This window comes from Panthera onca, chromosome B3 (assembly GCF_046562875.1).
Source record: "Panthera onca isolate mPanOnc1 chromosome B3, mPanOnc1 haplotype 2, whole genome shotgun sequence".
Classification (NCBI taxonomy): domain Eukaryota; kingdom Metazoa; phylum Chordata; class Mammalia; order Carnivora; family Felidae; genus Panthera; species Panthera onca.
The window spans coordinates 142,619,172-142,628,278 of NC_138344.1; the positions used below are offsets into that span (position 1 = coordinate 142,619,172).

General features: G+C 55.6%; 1 long non-coding RNA gene across 1 annotated transcript; it reads right to left on the minus strand.

Annotated features, from left to right (window-relative positions):
• Positions 1–451: 451 nt before the first annotated feature.
• Positions 452–1,297, minus strand: LOC132670319 (uncharacterized). The gene is made up of 2 exons (XR_009606596.2): positions 1,082–1,297; positions 452–890 (listed from the first exon to the last, which is right to left on the minus strand). It is a non-coding gene; the product is annotated as an uncharacterized LOC132670319 (long non-coding RNA).
• Positions 1,298–9,107: the final 7,810 nt, after the last annotated feature.

The following is a 9,107-nucleotide window of genomic DNA, read 5'->3' on the forward strand; positions in this document are numbered from 1 at the left end:
GCGGTGGTTAGGTCGAGGTCCACAGTCTGTATCTGCCGGCCTTTCTAGAACGTGCATGCGTCTCGATCCCCGGCGTGTCTTTCCCCACCATGCCACACCAGGACACGACCACACCCGAGGGCCCCTCTTAGCTGAGGCTCAGCCTGGGTCTCCGTGTGCCAGCCGAGCGTGCTGCCGCGGCTGGTTCCAGGCCCAGGACAACCTGGCCTTCAAAAATTGCCTTGTTGGGGCGCCCGGGAGGCTCAGTCGGTTGAGCGTCCCGACACTTGATTTCGGCTCGGGTCATGATCCCTGGGTCCTGGGATCGAGCCCTGAGTCGGGTGCTGCGCTGAGATTGGAGCCTGCTTGGGATTATCTCTGTCCCCTCCACCCCCCCCCCCGCCCTTCCCCTGCTCTCTCACTCTCTCGCTCTCTCTCTCTCTAAAAATAAATAAATAATAAACTAATAAAAAAAAATTTGAACTGCTTTGTTTGTGTGCGTGGAAAGCCAGTGTTCTCCGGTTATCTCAGAACCGTTTCCGTCTCACTGGAGAGTCACTGCTCTCACACGGAGAGGCCGGAGAGCGCTGGGGTGGCCCACGCGCCAGCCAAACGGCCCTGCCCTTTGAACCACTTCTGTTCCAGCGCAGCCTCGCACGCCGGGCCCAGGTGTGCCAAAGCTCTGCGCTAACAACACGATGCTTTTGTAAAGGCACAGAAAGCCAAGGAAGCCCGGCTCCCACCCGCGGCCCCCGCCGGGCGCGGCCGGACCCTCTGATTCAGGCGAGTGGGACGGGGCCGCCTCGTGGGAGACTCTTCTCGCCCATCTGTGTGTCCTCACGTCGTCTCCGGATGCATCTGCCGTGGCACCAAGGGAGGAGACGGCCGTAAATCATCTGCCCCCACGGTCCCTAGGAAAATATTAAAAGCGCTCAGCATAGGTGTGGTTTTGGCTCGAGGGCAGGAGGGCCAGCCCGAGGTCCCGCAGCCCTGGGAGCAGGAGCCTCACAGCGCTGTACCGGTGGCATCCCCGAAGGCTCCCCCCTCCATAAATCGCCCCGGGCCCTGGCGTCCTGACCGGGAGTTTCCCGCTCCCGCTCACCCCAGGGCGAGGGGGTGCTGTCGGCCGCTCCCATCGACGCCACGGGCTCGGGCCTCGGCTTAACCTTGCCTGACCCCGCAGAGGCCCCCACGCTCAGCGTCCCACACACCACACGCAGCCACAGGATTACACAACACCATCCCGAAGCTGCAGGGAACACCCTGTACAGGCGAGGCCCAGCCCCTCGGCCTGCAGAAGACAAATAGGAAGGAGGAAGGGACCTCGGTCACTCGTCACCCGTCACTCGAGGACCGGCCGCCTCCCTCAGCCCCAGCGGCCGCCTCCGCAGAATGGGCACGAGCGGCCCACGGGGTGCGGCGCAGGCTCCGTGTACCCCGAGACCCCCAGGCCTCATCAGACCCCGTCAGGAGGCGGCGGTTGGCGGGACGAGACGAGAAGGATGAGGGCTCGCGGCGTGGATTTCGCTGGGTTCCCGCTTGGGATAAGCAGCCGGCAGAGAACGGGCTGTTATAATCTTTCCTTTCATGTCCGGCCAGGAATACGGCTCCTCGGAGCAGAGGGCTGCGTCCAGGCTCCTCAGCAGGGCTCGGGGGCCAGCTGTCCCAGAATGACTCTGGCCTTGGCTGGCGAAAGTCCCTGCCAGGAGAAATGGTGAAAGTGGCATATAAACAAGGAGACTTCCCGCAAACACAGGCCTGAGCTACCAGATCCTCGAGTTGTTCTGCCTGCGTCCCTGGCCTCTGAAGCCGCCGGGAGGGAAGGCCGGGACCTGGGGGCCCTGTTCCAACAGCACCCTCCTCACGGAGGCCACAGGGGACAGGCGGGACGGAGCCGCCCCCTGTGACACGCCCTGCAAGCCACGTGTCTCTCTGTAAGACGGGGACTCCCCCGACGGCACCTATCTCTTAGGTCCCAGCCCTGTTCCCGCCCAGACAGCCAAGGACAATGGAAGGGCAGAGGAATTCTGGAGCCAGAACGGCCGGCCTGTGACCCCCAGCGCTGGCCTGGTCGCTGGGGGACACGGGGCACACACAGTTGTCTCAGGTAGCAGGGAGCGCGGGGAGTGAATTAAAGAGCAGATTCCGGGGACGCCTGGGTGGCTCAGTCGGTTGAGCGTCCGACTTCGGCTCAGGTCATGATCTCACACTCCATGAGTTCCAGCCCCGCGTCGGGCTCTGTGCTGACAGCTCGGAGCCTGGAGCCTGCTTCCGATTCTGCGTCTCCCTCTCTCTCTGCCCCTCCCCCGCTCATGCCCTCTCTCTGTCTCAAAAATAAATAAAAACATTAAAAAAAGAAAAAAGAGCAGATCCCGTATGATCCCCTATGTGAGAGTTTCCTGGAGGAGTCAGACTCGGAGAGACAGGGACAGAGGCCTCCAGGGGCTGGGGCGGGGGGGAGGGGGTGGACAGGGTGGATGGGGACAGTTTCAGTGTGGGGAGATGGAAAGTTCTGGAGGTGGGTGGTGCTGACGGCCGCACAAAGGCGGGAACGTGCTTTGAGCCCCTGAACCGTGCACTGAAAAACGGTTAGGATGTCGAATTTTATGTCACGGGTATTTTACCACAACGAAACGATTTTCTGAAAACACGTTCATGGGCAGTGCCACCCCGGGGGCCCAGCGGGGCGGGCGTGCTGAGACGCCCTTCCAACGGGGAGGGGAAGCTGGCACACCTGACCTCCTACAACACCGTGTGCGCTTCCTCGGAGTTTGGAGAAAACAGTCCCCGCGTGGGTCACTCCAACCCGTTCACCAGGTCACCCAAAAAGCGGGTCACCCAAAAACGAGAGGGGGATGGGCAGTTAGTGTCCCACGTGGATGCAAGGTCTCAGTTTGGGAAGTTGGACACGTCCTGGGGACGGACGGCAGTGCTGTTACTCACAACCACTAAACTGGGCATTTAGAAATAGTTACAATGGGGCGCCTGGGGGGGCTCGGTCGGTTGGGCGTCCGACTCTTGGTTTCGGCTCGGGTCGTGATCTCCCGGTGAGTGGATTCGAGCCCCACGTCGGGCTCTGTGTTGACAGTGTGGAGCCTGCTTGGGATTCTCTCTCTCTGTGCCCCACCCCCCGCCCCGTCTCAAAATAAATACATAAACTTAAAAAGGAGAAATAGTTAAGAAAGGATGGAATGTATAATTTTGAGCATACACACAAATACGACAGTGCCCACATAATCCAGTTCATGATGTATTATAAACTGGGTAGGAGTCGCATAAACCTGCCTAAAGTTATAAAAGCAACAAAAACAATAATGAGCAAACATGGGAGCGGGCGGGCGTCAGCAGACGAGTCAGCAGAGCAGAGCAACCCCTGAAATCGGTGTGTTGCCTCTGGAGCTCAGGGGCAACTCAGGCAAAGACCCAGAAACAGGAGGCAGCTGAGCTGAGCTGAGCCGGCGGGTGCTGGGGGCACTGGCTTTTCCTCCTCGTTCCTTCCTCAACTGTTTGGTCATCACCGGCTCACGTATGGACGTTACCGTGTCGATAACTGGAAACAGCTGGGACCTGACCCTCCACGAATCCGGCTAAAACTCTCTCAAATGTAGATTTAAAATCTTGGTGGCGTTGAAGACCCTTCCGGGCGCTCCCAGCCTGGGCTTTTCCTGCGTCTGAGTGTTCGTACGATCCCGACCTGCGCGGCACGTGGGCAGCACAAGTGGTTCCTTATCCACCCGGGCGCCTCGTGTGGCCACGATGCGTGCCCTCCCTGCCGCCGTCCACACCATCCCCTCCGTGGGGCCAGCTGACGGCAGAGGGACGGAAGCAGGAGGACGCTCCCGCACCTGCAGGGAAGAGGCAGAGTGGAAGTGATGGCCAGAGGCAGGCGTGGAGGGGCGAGGGGAGAGAGGAGGGTCCCGGGAGCTGGCCAAAAGAGAGGCCGGCCGCTTGAATGCTCCGAGGACGCCCCCTGTCCGGCCGCTCCTCCCTCCTCCACCCCCTTCCCACCCCCCACCATCTCTTGCTCCCCCAACACACTCCTGGACCACGGGCAACGAATACCGACCGGCCACCGAGGGCGGTGGCTGCCACGGTGCTTTGGAAACTGAACACTGAACATCATCACCATTAGAAGGAAGGGGCTGTTCTGCTCCTGTGGGGCACAGGGGCGCGTGTTCACCTAGGGTCAGTGCCATGCTCTGCCCCGGGCATCGTGTATACCCCGGGCGGCTTTTCAGACGTTGCTCACGAGCGTCAGTTTCTGGGCCGGTCTCCGTGGGGCAGTTTACTTTCCGCTTATGGCTGGATGCTTCCAGCAGCGGCTCTGAACTCTTGGGTTCCAGGGCAGATGCCCAGGCACAGTACTGGGCACTGAGAGGCACAGACTCCCTGGGAACCCTGGACGTGAGGAGCAGACACAGGGGCCCACGGGCTCGACCGGGCACAGAGAGGGAAGTGCCGACAGCCCCCACGCGGCAATACGCACAGGAACGAGGACCGAGGACCAGGCGGGCAGGACTCCAGAGTCCACTGTGGCCGCCTCTTTAAGAACACGCTGTTGGTGTTAAATTTCCCTTTCCTGTCTCCCTGAGCCAAATGACTTGCGCCGTGGGAATGAATGGGACGCGGTCACGGGTGGCCCTTCAGAAGACACGTTCGTCAGTGAAGAGTCCATCCCAAGTTGGCAAATTACGTCTTCCTGGTGACTTAACCTAATGACCAAAACCTCACAAATCAAACTTCTCCAAAAAATACAACTTAACAAGCTACAGCCCAAGGACTGAATCCAACCAGATGCCTGGTCTTGTAAATAAAGTTTTATTGACACGCAGCCACATCCATTTCTTGGCATATTGTCTCCGGCGGCTTTCACACTGCGTTGGTACAGTTGGCATGTTGACTGTGACAGTGCCTTGGTCTGAAGGGTTGTGTCCCCCGACCATTCGTGTGTTGAAATCCTACCCACCCCCCAGAGTGATGGTGTTTGGATGTGGGCCCTTGGGAAGCGATTAGGACATGAGGGCAGAGCCCTCATGATTGGGATTACTGCCGTTATAAAAAGAGAGCCCAGAAGGTTCCTTTACCCCTGCTGCCAGGGGAGGCCACAGCGAAAAGATGGCCATCGATGAACCAGAAAGTGGGCTCTCATCAGACATCAAATCTGCCAGGATCTTGACCTCAGATTTCCAGCCTCCGCAACTGGGAGCAAATTCTCCTGTTCATAAGTCTGGCTAAGACAGACCCCCAGAGCCAAAGATACTTACCGACCATCTGGGCCTTACAGAGAAAGGGTGCTGGCCCTGTTCCACGGGCTCTGCCCCCCAACACCACGTGACCCCTCTGTGTCCTGACTCAGCACAGCACCCAGAGCGGGAGGTCCTCACCGGATGCTTGTCCACCTGGTGTAGACGCCTGCCGCAAACGTGCACCAAACCCTTCGACACCACTCACTTAGACCCGCGTGTGACCCTGGCATATCCCCACGTGACTTCTCAGGGTGGAGCTCGCCCAGAGGAGGGGGTAAGGCCCACAAGCTTTCCTCCCAGAGCACCCCTTGGGAGAAAATCATGCCACCTTATGTGCATGCAAAAAAGAGGATTCTGAAAACGTATTTCCAGTTCGCTACAAGTAGAGGGGAAAGCTATGATTCGGGAATGATTCTGGGATTAGCCAGAACCGAAAGGGTAAAGCGGACGCCTGAAAACGGACTAGCCACTTCTACCCGCTGAGTCACGGCAGCAGCAAGGTCACAGACGGCGTGGCCAAGATAAGTGGGCAAGATGTTCCAGAGATGGCTGACCTCCCTTCTCCTCCCTGTTCCACCTCAGAAGCACATGGGGAACAGTCCCCGCTGCTCAGGAGCTCAGCCACACTGCCCTGAATTGGGGGGTCTCACTGATCCCTGAGCCCCCGCTGCCTGGTTAATTTTTCTTGCCTTTAAATCTTTGCATTGATGGTTGGTTTCTGGGTTCCTTCAACCTACCTACCATTGGTCTAAGGTAACAGAGGCTAAGCCAGATCTGGAGTTCAGTTAGTGGTTCGTGCCGCCCTGTTCCATCAGTGAGTGGCTCTGGCTTTGCGTGCCCAGCCTGCGTGGGCGGTGGGAGGGACCAGGGCTCTAATGTCCGTGTCCCCCCGGCCCTACTATACCCGGAGACCCCTCCTTCTCCTCAGCCCCTGCAGCTCCGTATCTCATTCTTCAATCACCCATGCAGCAAACATCTGTGAGCCCTTCGCATGGGGGTGGAAAAGCCCAGCCCCCCCCCCCCCATTCCTGCCTCGAAGGAACCGTCAGCCTAACGGGGAGATAAGAACCCAGGGGGAGAAACCAAAATGACCTTAGCGGCCAAGACCGCACGGCTGGTGCTCACTAAGTAGTCGGTCAATAAATAAGCAAGTAAAAGGCACACTTCCACTGTCGGTGGGAAGGTAAATCGGTGCAGCTGCTGTGGAAAATACTACGGAGGCTCCTTAAAAAATTAAAAATCGAAAAACCATAGGATCCAGTGATTGCACAACTGGGTATTTACCCAAAGAAAACAAAAACACTAATATGAAAAGTTATAAGCCCCCCTGTGCTTACCGCGGCATTATTTACGACAGCCAGGATACGGAAGCAGCCCCGGTGTCCCCTGATGGATGAAGGGACAAAAATGCTGTGGCATATCCATAAAATGGGGTATCACTCAGCCATAAAAAAAGATGAGATCTTGCCATTTGTGACGATATGGACGGACCTAGAGGGTACTGTGCTGAGGGAAAGACGTCAGACAAATATTGCATGATTTCACTCACGTGTGGCGTCTACAAAACGAAACAAATGAATAAGCAAAGCAGAAACAGAGAACAAACCGATGGTTGCCGGGGAGAGGATGGGGGGATGGGCAAAACGGGTGAAGGGGGACAGGAAGGTACAGGCCCCCAGGTGTGGAATGACTAAGTAGCAGGAATAATCCTGGGGGATTTTCTGAGGAAAGAAATTAATACTGAGAATTGCCACAAAGCTCCCGCGATGGCTGGTGCGCATGGGCAGCCTGGCGAAAGTGAAGTGAAAACCTCTAGAAGTCTCTGCGTGTTACAGAGGCGGCTCGGCCGAGGGAAAAAAGCGCTTGCCATTTTCCAGGGCATGAGGGTACCAGATTTAGCACGTAAAAATGTGCTGGGGCTCCTGGGTGCCACAGTCGGTCAGGTGTCCCACTCTTGATTTTGGCTCAGGTCACGATCTTGCAGCTGTGGGATCCAGCCCCACATCAGACTCTGCACTGGAGCCTGCTTAGGACTCTCTCTGCCTCTCCCTCTGCCCCCTCCGCCGCTCACATTCGCTCTCTCTCTTTCTCTTAAAAAAAAAAAAAGTGCCAAAAATGTCCTGTTTGGGATATACTTATCCTAAACAATTATTGGTTGTTTATCTGAAATTCAAATGTAACCGGGCATCTTGTATTTTTCCTGGCACCCCTACCTGGGCCCCGTGCTGAGTGGGAACAGCAATGTGATGCCCGTGGGAGGGAGAACGCACCCTCAGCTGGGCTGACTGGGCTCTGGGACAGAACACTCAGCTGTCACAGCTGTGGCCCCCAGGGCCAGCGGTCCTCAGCCTAGCGAGGCTACCTGCTCCCTCCCACAGAGCACAGGCAGCCCGACTGCCCGCCACATGCAGCCTCCGAAGTACGGCTCAGAAAAGAGAAAAAGACAAGGTTGCCCCAGGTAAGATGGGGAAAACGACGTTTTCGCATAGAACACGTCACACAAATAGAGAGACTGGACTGGGCTGCCCCATCACACATGGTAAAAAGAATGAAAGAATGGGGGTGCCTGGGTGGCTCAGTAGGTTGAGCGTCCGACTTCAAGTCAGGTCATGATCTCACGGTTTGTGGGTTCGAGCCCCGCGTCGGGCTCTGGGCTGACAGCTCGGAGCCTGGAGCCTGCTTCCGATTCTGTGTCCCCCTCTCTCTCTGCCCCTCCCCTGATTTGCTCTCTGTCTCTCTCTCTTTCTCAAAAATAAATACACATTAAAAAAAAACTTTTTAAAAGAAGGAAAGAATGGCCTGGAAGGGAAGCCCATGCTCCGGGGCTCCTCAGGACTGGGAGAGGGTTTGCTAGGTCAGCACCAGAGACTGACGCCTCCCCCTGCCCTTCTCCTTGTCAGGTGTCAGTCCCACGTACACCTTTGGCATTGCTGTCTGGTCGAGAAGAGCCCAAGCCGACAACAAAAGCAGGTGGACAAAGGAGGAATCACAGAGCAGGGTGCCGACCCTCGCCCGTCTCGCGTGACAGGGAGCAGAGATCGGCTACAAAACCTTAAAACCTAACGACTCGTCTGCGTACTGGTTTGTAAGGTCGTTTTCCTTGGCCTCTGTCAGGTCTTTAAAGATGTCTATTGTGGTGAGGGGATTAGTCCCAAGTTCAGCATTTACTCCTCTTCTGTTTTTAAACTCAAATAAAACTTCAATTTCGTATTTTTAATCCCATAAAATATGACGCTACTTTTGTAGAAATAATTTCGTCTTGTCTATCTCTCTATTCTTCTTCGTTTTTATTTATCACTAGAGAGGAGTCTGGCAGAACGTTCACCAAATGTTAACCCTATTTGTTTCTGGGCAGTGGGCAGTTTGTTGGCTTTGTTTGCACATCTCTGTATTGCTTCAGTTTTTATAATGGCATGTAAAACGTTTATAAAAGAGATAAAGCCATTCCTTTAAAATAATAATAATTATAATGACACTTAACGTAGCTCAGATTTCTAAGCACTTTATATGTATAAGTCCTTTATAAGTCATAAGAAGGTGAATTATTTTTATTGTTATTCCTATTATATCTATTTTATTTTTTTTAATGTTTATTTTTGACAGAGAGAGAGACAGAGCATGAGTGGGGAAGGGGCAGAGAGAGAGAGAGGGAGACACAGAATCGGAAACAGGCTCCAGGCTCCGAGCTGTCAGCACAGAACCCGACGCGGGGCTTGAACTCACGGACCGCGAGATCATGACCTGAGCCGAAGTCAGATGCTCAACCGACTGAGCCACCCAGGCGCCCCTGTATCTCTTTTACAATAAAGAAAATGAGACGATTATTTACATGGGGTCTCAAAAGAATCTACATAAATATCACTAGGCTAATAACTTTAGCAA